Source organism: Panicum virgatum, chromosome 1K (genome assembly GCF_016808335.1).
Source record: "Panicum virgatum strain AP13 chromosome 1K, P.virgatum_v5, whole genome shotgun sequence".
Taxonomy (NCBI): Eukaryota; Viridiplantae; Streptophyta; class Magnoliopsida; order Poales; family Poaceae; genus Panicum; species Panicum virgatum.
The window spans coordinates 25240054-25254369 of record NC_053136.1 but is presented as its reverse complement, the minus strand read 5'-3'; positions in this window follow the sequence as shown (position 1 = coordinate 25254369).

Sequence of the window (14316 nt, the reverse complement as noted above, 5' to 3'; positions counted from 1 at the left end):
TCAGCTGTGATACTTGCTGATTCTTCCTCAGTATCCTCATTGGATTCTGACATTGACAGTTTCCTTGATGTCTGATGCTGAGGGAAAGAGGCAATGGAAGGTGCAGTTTGTGTAATGGTGTTATAGAAAAAATAAAATATAGTGTGGAAGCATGATTATATATGATTGAGCAATTACTCACGTATATTTTTTCTGCTAGGTGTCCATACCATCTTCCTTATCATGTGTGAGTTGCCTTGAAGAGTTGCAAAGTACTTGGCTCGGCACCAGTTTCGACATCTCTCTGCGAGTGCAATATGAAATGACTTTGATACCATATTATTTGTTTAATCTATTGGAAGAGAAAAGCAATGTAACAAATATTTACATTTTCCCAACTGCACTGCGAGTAAGGTTTAGAAACCATTAGATGATTTGTTCTCAAATTCTGTCGATTTGAAGGGTTCTGGCTGCTAACCAGCTGCACCCAGAAAACAAGTAATGTTTATCAATGTAAAATTGAATTGATGACTCCATACATTGGTTTGTAAAGTAGTGTCGTACGTTGAACTTCTTAGTTCCAAAGTATTTGATCAAATAGTGCCACTCCACAATGTCTAAATCTTCAGGCCTGTTTTTCATCCTCTCATCATAAGTGTTGAATGCCTTGCAGGTTGCACTAAAAGTGGCTCGCCATCCTTTGTAGCGTTGCTGTGCAATCTTCCAAATCTTTTCCTTCATTTCATCAGTGTTTTCGATATGCCAACCTGTCTGTATGAAGAAAAATGGATACTTGTAATGTAACCTTTGTAGGTATGTGATGAAAGAGTTAGAACAGGTTTTATTTGCACATAAGAGTTCTAGTGTGTACCACTATGCATGCAATAGACGAATAATTATGCATGTGTCATTTACATACCATCACTGCATTTGCGATACAATTCTTGATATTTTCTTTCACATCTTTCCACCGTCTAACTCTAATTAGTGGAGCCCTTTTCCTCTAACTCTAATTAGTGGAGCCCTTTTCCTTGTATGCATGACTACTTCGTCCACAAATGAACGCCTATTTTCTCCACACGGACCACCATGCTTTGCGGAAAATTGAATTGTTAGTTTTTGAGAGAGAGAGAGTTCCCTCTCTTGGACACTGCACCAATCCCTTTCAAGGTACCACATCCAGTTTTCTTGCCACCATCTATGGGTATAGAAATAAAAGCTTATATTAACTAGTGAATATTAATGAATGTACTTTGCAAATGTATTAATCATGTGTCAGAGTCTTTACCCTTTATCTTCTTTATTTTCCTAGCATGCCCTGGCCATTCTGTTGAAGGTGAGTCACTGCAAACATTTGCATCATTAGGTACTGCGCGGCGCTTCTCGAATGATTTATAACACACTGCCAAAAAAAGGATTACATCAGATGACCTTAGTACAATGTCAAATTTCATTAGAAATTGGAAGTTCAAATGAACAAATAAATACCAATGTCTTTTAGCTGGCCCATGTCTCTTAAATATTCAGTGAATGTTTTTATAGTTTCTTCCCTGAAATCATCTTGTAGATCTGCCAGTAATGGACAATATTAATTAAGTTAGCAGACATTACTATTCCAAAATTATTCATTAGTTAACAGAGGCAGTATGTATATATTTTTGTATTACCTATTTCAGAGCCTTGGGCCATGAGCAAATCTTTGTATCCATCAAGTTCAAAGAATTCATCTGCCTCCTCCTCATCTCCATCATCAGTAGTGGCACTATCATTTTCCCTCATTCTTTTTGAGGGGTGTAATTGGCACATGTTGTTGTTGTTCTTCCTGTGAGGTCAACAGTAGCCTCATTTTTTTCGGACTCCATGTGGTCAATCATGTCCTATACATGTTCCAAGTAATCAATTGGCTCGTAAGTTGCTAAATCATTAGCATGACTACATCTCTTCTTGTAGTAAAAGTAGTCCTGGGCACCATAGCCAAGCCACGATTTGAAACTTTGCAGGACACCATCTGTTATGGCAGCCCAGTTCATGTTGTCACAGACTAGTTTCTCTTCCGGCAGTCTTGCTGTTGGCTTGTAGTGGACTTTTATACTCCACGATTCACCTGTTAAATGTGCTCTGTACACAAACAAGAATAAATATGGAAGCATGACAACAATTTTATGAAATTAGAGAAGAAAAATATATGACCTAAGTACCACATTAAGGCGGTGCACTGCTCGTGCAAGTTCTGGATTTTTTTTTCCAGATACAACCAGTCTTATTAGGGCAAATCCATAATGGGGGCTAAGGGGTTCTAGCAGGGGCGAAGCTGCGTTATTGTTGCCTGGTGCTCATGCACCAGGGAAAACTTAGATTAACCATTTGCTGCAGCAATTTTTTGTCTACTTGTTAAGGTATGCAACATGGTAAATCTAGTGCTAGCTTCGCCTCTGGCTCTAGCATCCCTACTAGTGGCTAGAACCCTAATATGATTGGAATGTAGAGAAGCTAGGGAAGGAGACGATGGCAGAACAAAAAAAACATATGCATAGAGGAGGCAGGGAGCCGACATGATCTACTAGGATGGAAGAAGACATCAGCCCCCCACAATTCTTTGCCAGATCCGCAATTATGTTCTTAGTGATCTATGAAACACTGCAAACTATGCATGGAGGGAGAACGCAAACGAAAACTGGTATGCTAACAAGGCGTTGGTGCATGTAGAATGTTTCGTACCTGGCATAAGTCGGGTCAGATGGATCTATGTTTTCATTATGGAAATCAACCATCGTGACTGGGAGTCTACGTTGTTCGTCCGCTCCGTCTGTGCCATAGCTAGATCTGGAGTGCGGTGCAGGTGCCATGGTTAGAGGAGAACAGGTGCCTCCGCCGCCGCTGGCTAGGTCAACGAAGGGTTGGCACGCTCTCGGACTATTACCAAATTAGCGGAAAGGGTTATGTGGGAAAAGTGGAGTCGCTCGGCCAGGATATGGGGGGTGCAGTTAGCCAAAAAAATGGGCGGGAGATTTGAACCCCAAGGACTCGAGCTGAGGGAAAAATTAAAGGTCAAAAGGAAAATGGTGGGATCTGAAACAAAATAATTCGGGTGCAACTATATGTTGGAGGGAAAATTTATTGGGAGAATGAATGAGCAAGTTGATTCAAAATAATATTGCGAATTTACAACCAAAATTGAAGTGAACGATCAAATTTTCGACATTGCAAAGTACGATTTGAAAATTTGTACGTGCAAGCTTCATAGACGTAGGTACGTGTACACGTATATGGTAATTATTCATGTGGTCACTATATTATAATAATATGTCCTCTGAGTTATGATTAGTAAATAACTTTGCTGTCTACAGTATCATATGTAGGTACTGGGGTTTATTGTTACAAGGTGCATGGTCAGATCTATCATAGACTCGATCAGTTGAAGCCTGGAGAAAAAGGACCTAGACATATGCAGCTCTAATTTTATGACACAGATGAAACTATGGCACACAGAGTCAAGCGGTCTCCTCATCTTGACTCAGCCTAGTGATCGTACAGCTCACTCTAGGTTCAAAATTCCAATCAAGCTTGAGGAAAATCCATTTGCAATTTCACAAAGCAAAGTGGAACAACTACTCTATTGCGTGAGGCATCACTCGTCATATGGGGATGAAGTTGCCATGACATGGAGACAGTCAGTTGAAACTCTGGATAGATCATTGCAAGATATTACTGGAAGCTTTGAGCCATTTGGAGGCAAAGTCATGGTTTTTGGAGGCAATTTTACACAAGTGTACCGGTTGTTCCTAGGGGTACTAGAGCACAGATCACATACGCCACATTGTTACGGTCGTACATATGGGACAATATAAAAATTAGAAAACTGCAACAGAACATGAGAGCTCAAAGTGATATCTGGTTCTCGGAATTCTTGTTACTCATTGGTAATGAAACTAAAGAAAGTATCGCCAATGACTACATGCAACTTCCAGATGACATATTGATTGAGTACGAATCTGAAGAATCAATACACATGCTGATTGATCGTGTCTTTCCCGACCTTGAATCAAAGTGGACTTCAGCAACGTATATGTGTGAGCGTGCAATACTTTCAACAAGGAATCTGCATGCTGACTCTCCTGATGCTTTGATGATGGACAAGTTTCCTGGTAAAGAAAAAGTTTACTATAGCCATGATTCTGTTGATGATGACTCCTATAACAACTACCCCCTTGATTTTCTCAACTCAATAACCCCAAATGGCCTCCCTCTCCATGAGCTTAAAATAAAAAAACTAGGTGATTTCCCCGCGCGTTGCTGCGGGATTAAAAGAATAGTTTCTAATGAATTCTCAATCAATAATAATTTGTAAAAATCAAATCGAACACATAGAAAAATGGAACTCGATTAGATAACTCTACAAACAAAGTGGCGTAGAATAATAAAATGGAACTCGATTAGATATCAAGAGGGGCTATAAGACTTTTTTGAGGCTGATAACTGAAATAAAATTGATGACGTTTAAGTGGTGTGATTAATGTTGAGTGGTGCGATTGATGGTTTTTCTAATAACTGAAGTGAAATCATTTGAGGGAGAGAAAATGCAATACCGTTGATATTCCAGAACGGATGGTCAGGATGTAGTTTGTTTGATACGGATGGTCAGGATGTAGTTTGTACCTAAATCGAACGGCTGAAACAAAAAAGGTGACGTGGCTCAATGTGGTATCAGAGAAATAGCAATCAATGATCTTGAGTGGAGATCATCTTTATAAGAAGATATAGATTGTTCTCTTATACTTCTTCGCAACATTGACCCTCATAACGGACTGTGTAATGGTACTCATTTGATTGTCAAAGAGTTTGCCGACAACGCAATTGATTGTGAGATTGTGAATGGGCAACATGCTGATAACAGGATTTTTATGCCTCATATACCGATGTCTCCATCGGAAGACATTGCACTTCCATTCAAATTCAAATGAAAGCAGTTTCTAATCAGATTAAGTTTTGCCATGACAATTAACAATGCACAGGTCAGACCATCCCGAATGTTGGTATATACCTCCCTGATCCAGTATTCTCACATGGCCAGTTGTATGTGGCGCTCTCCAGAGGACAGACAACATGGTTGCTGGCTAAACCTAACAAGGATGCTGATCCTACTTGTAGAAGAACAAAAACATTGTATTCAGGGATGTACTACAAAGTTGATGAAGGTTAGCTCAACTAGCATAGAGGCACGTGCGACACGCATGTGATTTTAAAAACCTAATTAGCTTTTAATTCGTAATTACATTGAATTATAAATTAATTAAATTAATATTCAAATTAAATCTTAAAAATAGGTACCATATTAGACGTCACTGCTATCTCGTAGCTTAGGTCAATACGATCCTATTGCAACAGGAGTGGAGATAAAACAATTATGCGGTTGATTTGAAAGATATAGAAATAGATATTTAAATGTTATTAACCCTATACTTCGAGTGTTAACAAATCATTTTTAGATTTATCAATGTTTTGTAATATGCAAGATTGAGAGGCAATACCTTTTATTTGAAAATGGCAACAATGCCTCCTAAATCCACGCATCAAAGAGCACACTACATGAGACATAGGGGGAGCTGCCTCTCCCATCTCGTCGTTACTTGTGGTGACCACTGACCACTGCTCCTTTGTAATTTGTAAATCTGCTCTGCTAGCTTGTGCAGCACCGCGTCAGACGAGCCACCGATCCTCCACAGTGTTCCTGCACGCGGCTGTTGACGCTCCTTAGCGCCCCGATTTGTATACCGCAAGCGCACGGTTCATGTAGCTTTTCCCTTAGAGTATTCCCCCAAGGTTTATCAATCCGTGGATCGATAAAAAACTACCTAAGGTTTTCCATCTAATCTAATGGATCTATCCTAACATGAAGCATTGATTGCATATAAAGGGTAAACCTTTGACAAATATGAGTGATGTGTAAAGGTTGATCTCATCCATGAACATAGGCTTAATCATAGCAAAACCAAAGACATGACTAGACCTATCGTCATCTAGTTGTAGTTCAAGCTAACGAGCAAATAAATCATGCATCTCAATCAAAAGCATCTTTAAATCAAAATCTCCAATCCGATCCTTCGATACCCCACCTACTCAGTGGCAGCGCCCTGTCACGACACCCCCCTTTGGACGAAAGTACCCTGAAGCAAGTCGAACCCCCTTTGGTAGTTCCGCCATGAACCTCTAGCCACCATGACTACAAGACCATGCTAAGCGATCTATATCGATAATAGATCTAAGATGAAGAAAATCCAAAGAAAAGAACGAAATCGAAAGAGAGAACATGATCGCTAGCAGATTCGGAAGACATGATTATCATTACTCACATAATAGATTCGTTTGGATCGTCACCACCGAGTACATACCATTGACGACTCCAACTAGCTAGCTCATGAACTCCACCATGGCACAACCACGCAGGGAGGCCATGGCGGCCAGGGGCGTCCTAAGCCATCTCCTAGACAACTTTGAAGACTTGCGGCGGTCGTCGTCTCCCTCCGGTCTTGGCCCTAGGTTTTCGTCGATTTCTGGGTGGATGGATGCTGCGAGTTGAATAAGGTGCGAGCTATTTATAAGCCGAGGAAGCCACCGGTCGAAGGGGAGGACGAACCACCCCGGAAACGGGCTAGGCCGGCCGGCCCCATGGGCCTTGGCTGGCCGGCCTACCCTCTTTCGGGCTCCCTCGGTCTCATCTTTCGCATGTAGACTCCTCGCATCTTCTAGAGTTTATGTCCTTCACGATTGCACCCCTTTGGACGTCGTTATCTTGGAGATATCTTCGGGGAAAGGATAGGATAGGGAATCCTTCCTTAAATCTTCATTTGCTTTGCTTAATCCCGAAGTATCTTGATCTCATCTTTGTGGGCTTGGTCCTTTGGGCTCTCTTGGATGATGGATGTGCATGAATGGGCTTCGAATTAACATGGGCTTTGGTCCTCCCTTTGGGCTTTGGCCTTCGTCTTTCTCCGTGTTAGTGCTCAATCACGGGCCTCGTCGTTTGATGCTCCAAAATAGGCCAAACACCGGCAAAAATGAAGTTCCTCCAAAATATATGTGCAAATGTGAAAATGACCAATAATTAGGCCGGGGTTAGCACGGTTAGTGATTTTGATATTAAATTCATGCAATTATCAAGGATAAACAAGGGATAAAAGGGGTACTTAAGGAGCGCCAACATTCCCCCCATGCTACCTTGCTCGTCCTCGAGTAAGTCCAGGAGCTTTGCTTATAAAGAAATCAGTGTTGCCCCTCAATGTCCTCTCTGCACTTAGTCATACATAACAAGACATATTGCTCTCTCAAGTATTTAGCATTTAAGTTCATGTTGTGACCAGCTACTTTTTCATTATGGAAGATAGACTAGCAATTAAAGAACAAGCCACGATAATAAATAAATGCAATGCTCTTAAACTTAAGCGAACTTCAAACCTTTACCTTATTTCATCGTGAAGAGTTTTCAAAAGAATGCATATCAAACATAAGTGAGGTTCTCTTGCAAAATATCATGGAAATACTCATCTCATCAAGTCGCTCAAGCCTACAATAGATTGTCTTCAACCTATTCTACTCATATATAAAAGTGGAAGGCTTTTGTGGAGTTTGGTAGGTAAAAACAATCCTAGCAAAACATTATATCTGAAATATTGTCAAACTAAGAGAGAGATCTATTGGATTTACTGAGACTAGTCAAAAAGGCCATTGGAAAATAATGTTGTAGAGGGAGAAAGATGAAACACACACATTTAGATAGGTGGACATGTGCAAGTGGCAAATGGATGATCCCAAGACACAAATGAAGTTCTCGTTATCGGATTGCACATGGTTGGAAGATTTGAGTATGGAATAATTCTTCAAAGTAACTTGGAAAATTAATGAAGCCAAAAAGAGCTAAGGAGCATTTTATTCTTCTCTTTTTTTTCTTTTCTCCTTTTTTCATTTTTCTATTTTCTCTTTCTTTCTTTTTTTTCTTTTTTTTGCTCCTTAGAACTTTTGATAGCATAGAATACTTACCCAGCCATCCCCCCATGCTTGAACGAATGCTCGTGCTCGAGTATGAATAGTGGGAGAACCAACTAGCTAGGGTAAGTATCTCAAATTCACCTTCTTCTTCATAGAACCTCTTGAATCTCCGGAGAGTCTTGTCTCCCAAAACTTTTCTTTATATGGTGCCCTTGATTCTTTTGATTCCGTCGAAATGATAATCCATACTCAAATTGGGTTGTGGTCAAGGAGGTAATCACAAAAAGATATTTCTGGTTTATGGTGGATATCCAGTGAGGTTTGCAAAATTCCCGAAGTAGAAACTCACAATGAATGGATAAATAGGCTAGCAAAAAGAAGGTTACACAAAAAATGGAATGACCAGCTTCTTAGTCTCATACCAAAAGGTTTGCAATCTAAAGGTTTCATCATGAAAGAATATGTATGTATAGGCTTTGGTAGGTAGAACTTTGCAAGAGATTCACAAATGTAGATAGCATAGGAATTAAGTTTTCAAATTAAACAACACAAGGTGTAAGGTCATCGGTAGACTTAAATCAAAGAGCAACATAGAATATGTGGGTTTAGAATTTAGTCATTTAACCTCCACAAATAAAAGAGCCAGTATTTAATCATTTTAATTCCATTTAATTGAGAGCAAATGGTCAAGACATATACAACATAGCGTAGGTAAAACAAAGCAGCAACTTTCATCATTTTTCCATAAGCAAAAGGCATCGCTAAAATGTATCAATGTGGTGAGCACAAGTTATGGTGATCCTACACTTATTGAAAACAAAAACAAAACTAGGTTGTCCTCCTAGAAGCCATGTGATAGGTTGAGAGATCTATACAAAGGTTGCATCTATGGTTGAAGGCATATATGTACAAGCATTTAGAAAAAGAGAGAGTTGAGGAAGAATTACCGTCCTTCTCGATGCTCGTAATGAAGTGTAGTGCGGCCTCCCCCATACTTAAGCATTGTGCTAAGCATGGAAGAATAATCATGAGCATCTTGTGGCAACCATGATTATCTTACTCCATGATATCTTTCTTCCTTGTCCACGAAATCCTCCCCCATGCTTAGCATGATGCTAGGCGTGGAAGGAGAAGATGGACCATCTTGAAATTCTTGAAGTCCTTCCCTCATGTGTATGAATATCATCTTCAATGTGTCTTCACCTTTTTTGCCTCAATTTCCTTCAACTTCTTCTTGTACTAAGTCATGGTCCCAATCATTGCTTCACATCGTCGTCGCTTCCTTCAATTCCTCGTTGTCCCATTGCTGCCTCATCTTCATGAATTTTTTTCTTTCAATTTCCAGAACAGAACATGTACTGAAACATTACTCCATTGTGAATTGCATGAATTTTCCTTTCCAACGAGTCCTAATTTGCCCAAAATTGAATCCGAACAAGAGAGTTATGTCCATTTCGTCCCAACGCTGCAATCTGTCCCGAATTTCAGAATGTGCAACGTCCAATGTTCTTGCCATATCTCCTTGTACGGGTCTTCAAATTCATTGATCTTGGATGCGTTGGAACGGGAATTTCATGGAGCTTCTGAATATCAACTTTTTCTTCCTTGTACGTCTCTGTCCATGTGCAAAATTTGATGAAAACAGCGGGGCTTGCTCTCAAACATGGGAGATGTTGACGAATTTGATTTCTTCTTTGATCACAAATTCATGGGAACGCTTTGTCATGCCTGCAAAACAATTCAAGTGCACAATCTACCCCCAAGGTGACAGTCTAGAGTAGAGACAATTGCCAACAAACCTACCATTCCTAAGATCTCAAATTGTAGCATAGCTAGCTTACCAAAAAAAAAACCTAGTGAGTGTACGTGTGTGCTAGTGTAAATGCAAATGAGAGGAAGGTATATAAACAAAGACAATGTTTACACCAAGTTCTAAACACCATGTTTACAACTAGGTTGCCGAACTTCTCCATAGCCACAAAGACTTATTTAACCAAGGTCAAAACACCATGTCTATCCCAAGATCAATAGGCCTTCATAGCACAAGAATAAATAAAGCGCATTGCAAAGCTTATAAACCAACTAAATGCAACCTCATAGCTTGGTTTATAAAACTGAATGATGATGGTCTTCAATCATGTCTAAACACCATGCTTACACAAGATTGCAAAAAGGAAAATGCTCACGTCAAGCATTAACATGGATATGAAAGCTTTCATCAATAAAGTTCTACCAAAGGATCAAGCAAACAAAATGAAAGTGAGGACAATGAGGTGGATGCAAAATGTAAATGCAGTGCAAAGTGGAGAATAAAATGCACATGAGGTAGGAGAACAATATGGTCAAACAAAATGATGTGACATGAAAATATGGAGGTCCTAAAAAAAAGAGTTAGCCAAAGTTAACTAGCCACTAGTTTAGAATCAAAGGGTGGTGCAATGCTTCATAAATCTCTCTAAAAAGGACACAAAGAAAAAGACTCAAGACACTAATAGGCACACAAAAAGGTCTACAAATTTCTCAAGATCAAATAACAAAGTGCTCCCTCAATAACATTTAGAATGAACAACAAAAAGTTGTGGTTTTTATTAGAGCAATGGTACAATGTTGCTTGATATTCCGATTAAAGAGTGCAATGTAGACGGTCATATTAATATATATAAAATAAAAGATCAGGTTGCCTCCCGCAAAGCGCTTCATTTAGAGTCATAGAGCTCAACTTTCTTACATACCTTCTCATTGATGCGAAGCCATGGTCCTTCATGCAAGAGATGAAGGTGTTCCATGCAGCTCTTATTCCACTTCCCATGTTGGACATGATCAATCACGCTTAATGGAAAACTTGCCCAATCGTCTCTCACATCATGGTCACCTCTTTCTTTGTTGTCCTTCGTCGCTACCTTTCTTTTCACGGATTTTCCTCTCTGTCCAGATTGGGAATTGCGCCAAACAATTGATCCAATGCAAGGTGTACCAAATCTTCTTTCTAACAAGTCTTCATTTGCCCAAAATTCATTCCAATTGAGGGAGTTATGCCCCTTTTTCCCCGTCACTGCAATCTGCCCCGTGCTGATTTCAGCACGTGCATCTCCGATGTTTGAGACATAGCTCCTCCCGTGGGTCTTCAATTGTATCGATCATGGATGTGTTGAACCGAGGACTTGATGGAGATCCTGAATATTCAACTTTCTTGCATTGTAAATCTCTGGACTTGTGCACAAAATTGATGAGGCTTAGCGACGTCCGTTCTTGAAACTTGAAGATGTTGATGATGGTGTTCAAAATTTTGGGTACAGTTTCCCTCCTCATCATTTGAGTTTCATGTCCTGCATGGTTAGTGAAATTCAGGGCTTCTCCCGACATGTGCTCTTTTAGGGTCATGAGCTTGACCAAGCACAAAGCAAGATCAAGATTTGCAATTATTTGTAAACATATGCAACATAATCACATCCTCAATTAAATTTCATCAATAAGGCATGGTGTAATTAAATGCAGCATGTGTTTCTTGCATAGCGCGGAGCTCATTATTAGGTAGAGGTTCTTTAAGCATGAAATCAACCTTCTCAAGAAACTCTAGCCTATCATCATGAAAAGAACAAGGCATAGAATTTAAACTTTCATTCCGACTATTGGTTCGAGCATGAGATTTTTAACGATTATCAACAAAACCAATAGAAGCTTGAGAATTCACTGTATACCTTAGCCTCGGAGCTTTTTCATACTCATTGGAGTCGTGGTGCTTTGTGCGAGATGTCATCTTGATGCACTCCTCGTGGTCCGTCGTGATTTGATTCTCACGTCTCCATGTGTTGAATGTTGCGCTCTTGTAATCCGTCGTGGTTTGTTTGCAACATCTTCGTTTGTTGAAGGTCAACCTCTTGTGCCTTCATTTGCCAATGTCATTGGGGTTCTTCCTCTGCTCCAAGCCTCTGAATTTTATCATGTACGCTTGATGAAAACATCGCCCAAGCTCCCCTTCATTGTTGTCATCGTCATCTTTTCTATCTTATTCTCATCGCGTTACTCCTGCCTCTTCTTCATGGAATCTCTCCTGTATAATCAACAGAACATATACCAAAATATAGCTCTATCAAAAATTTTATGAAATTACCATTCCAACGAGTGGTCATTTGCTTTAAACAGAGTCCAAATGAGGGAGTTATGCCCGTTTCACTTTAGGCGTTGTGTGCTGTCCAGAAATTTTCAGAGTGTACAACCTTCAATGTTTTGGCCATAACCGCTTGTAGGAATCTCCGATTGACTTGGTTCTTGATTCGTTGGAACGGGAACTTCGTGGAGTTTTTGAATATCCAAAAATATGCTGCTATTTGCTTATGAGGTCGAGCTGGACATTGATGAGAACAATATCTTCTTGTGAATTCATCCGAAGATGTCAATGATCTCGATCATGTGGTCTTTGGAACGTTGTGTCGTGCGTCCCTAGGCTTCAAGGTCATCACCATTGATTACTAGCAAATATCACGGCTTCAATGATGTGTCTTCTCCATTGTTCTTGCTCTACCCAAGGTGTCGGGATTGGAAGATGCTCCTGTGCTTCGTGTTGATGATCCGAACGGTTTCCTTCCTTGATAGCATCACTCGATTAGAAGTATATCGAGCATCCCACTAGAGAAGATAGGTGGTGTTGTGGTTCTTTTAATCTTGTTGCCTCCAGCTTTGGTCAACTTCAAATCATCATCTTTTGCGTACACAGCCTTCCAATCATCCTTTGACATCGTCATCACCTTCTTCGTCGGTTGCTACGGTCTCTGTCCTTGTTGAATTCCCCTTCATCCAGTGCAGATCATGTACCAAACTTCTGCTCCATGGAAAGCCTTATGAAATTACCTTTTCAATGAGTGGTCATTGATCCCAAATGGACTCCGGATGAAGAAGTTATGATCATTTTACTCCGGCACTACGCTCTGTCCCGAGACATTTCAGAACGTGCAGCGTTGAAAGATTTTACCATAACTCTTCACACCGATCTCCAAAATTCATGATTCTTGATGCGTTGGAAAGTAGACTTGATGGAGCTTCAAAATAACCTATTATTTGCTCATGGTACTTCTCTGATCTTGGATGAAAAACTCATTACAATAGTAACACTTTGGAGATGATGATGATCCGATCGTACGATTTTCTTCGCGGGCATGCTTCATACCTATTGCTTGAACAAACAATTTTTTCCAAAAACATTAGTCTTTAAAATCAATTGACATGGTGGTGTACCTTATTTATCATCTTTTGCTTTGGGGAGTGGGGACTCGATAGCGGATGCTGGGCCACTAACAAAAGTTAGCACCTACCACTAAAGAGCGAATCTTGATGTTGTTGCCGTCATGTCGATGTGGACGTTGTCGATGTTCCATGTCGAGGCTCCTCGATCATCTTGTTGCTGATTGTTGAAATTTGTTGAAGTGGATTATGGATTTCTCGAAGTCCAAGTTTGGTGTCTAGTTTTTTCCACCTGCTTTCAAGGACACAAACAAGAAAACAAGGGTATATGCAATAATAAAAATTAGGGTTAGTCCAAAAAACTAGATAGATCGCCCTAGGGTTCGAGTTGCCGATCCCCGGCAACGGCACAAGAAAAGCATGTTGACGCTCCTTAGCGCCCCAATTTGTATACCGCAAGCGCACGGTTCGTGTAGCTTTTCCCTTAGAGTATTCCCCCAAGGTTTATCAATCCGTGGATCGACAAAGAACTACCTAAGGTTTTCCATCTAATCTAACAGATCTATCCTAACATGAAGCATTGATTGCATATAAAGGGTAAACCTTTGACAAATATGAGTGATGTGTAAAGGTTGATCTCATCCATGAACATAGGCTTAATCATAGCAAAACCAAAGACATGACTAGGCCTATCGTCATCTAGTTGTAGTTCAAGTTAACGAGCAAATAAATCATGCATCTCAATCAAAAGCATCTTTAAATCAAAATCTCCAATCCGATCCTTCAATACCCCACCTACTCAGTGGCAGCGCCCTGTCACGACACCCCCTTTGGACGAAAGTACCCTGAAGCAAGTCGAACCCCCTTTGGTAGTTCCGCCATGAACCTCTAGCGACCATGACTATAAGATCATGCTAAGCGATCTATATCGATAATAGATCTAAGATGAAGCAAATCCAAAGAAAAGAACGAAATCGAAAGAGAGGACATGATCGCTAACAGATTCGGAAAACATGATTATCATTACTTACATAATAGATTCGTTTGGATCATCACCACCGAGTACATACCATTGACGACTCCAACTAGCTCATGAACTCCACCATGGCACAACCACGCAGGGAGGCCATGGCGGCTAGGGTGGTCTAAGCCATCTCCTAGACAACTTCGAAGACT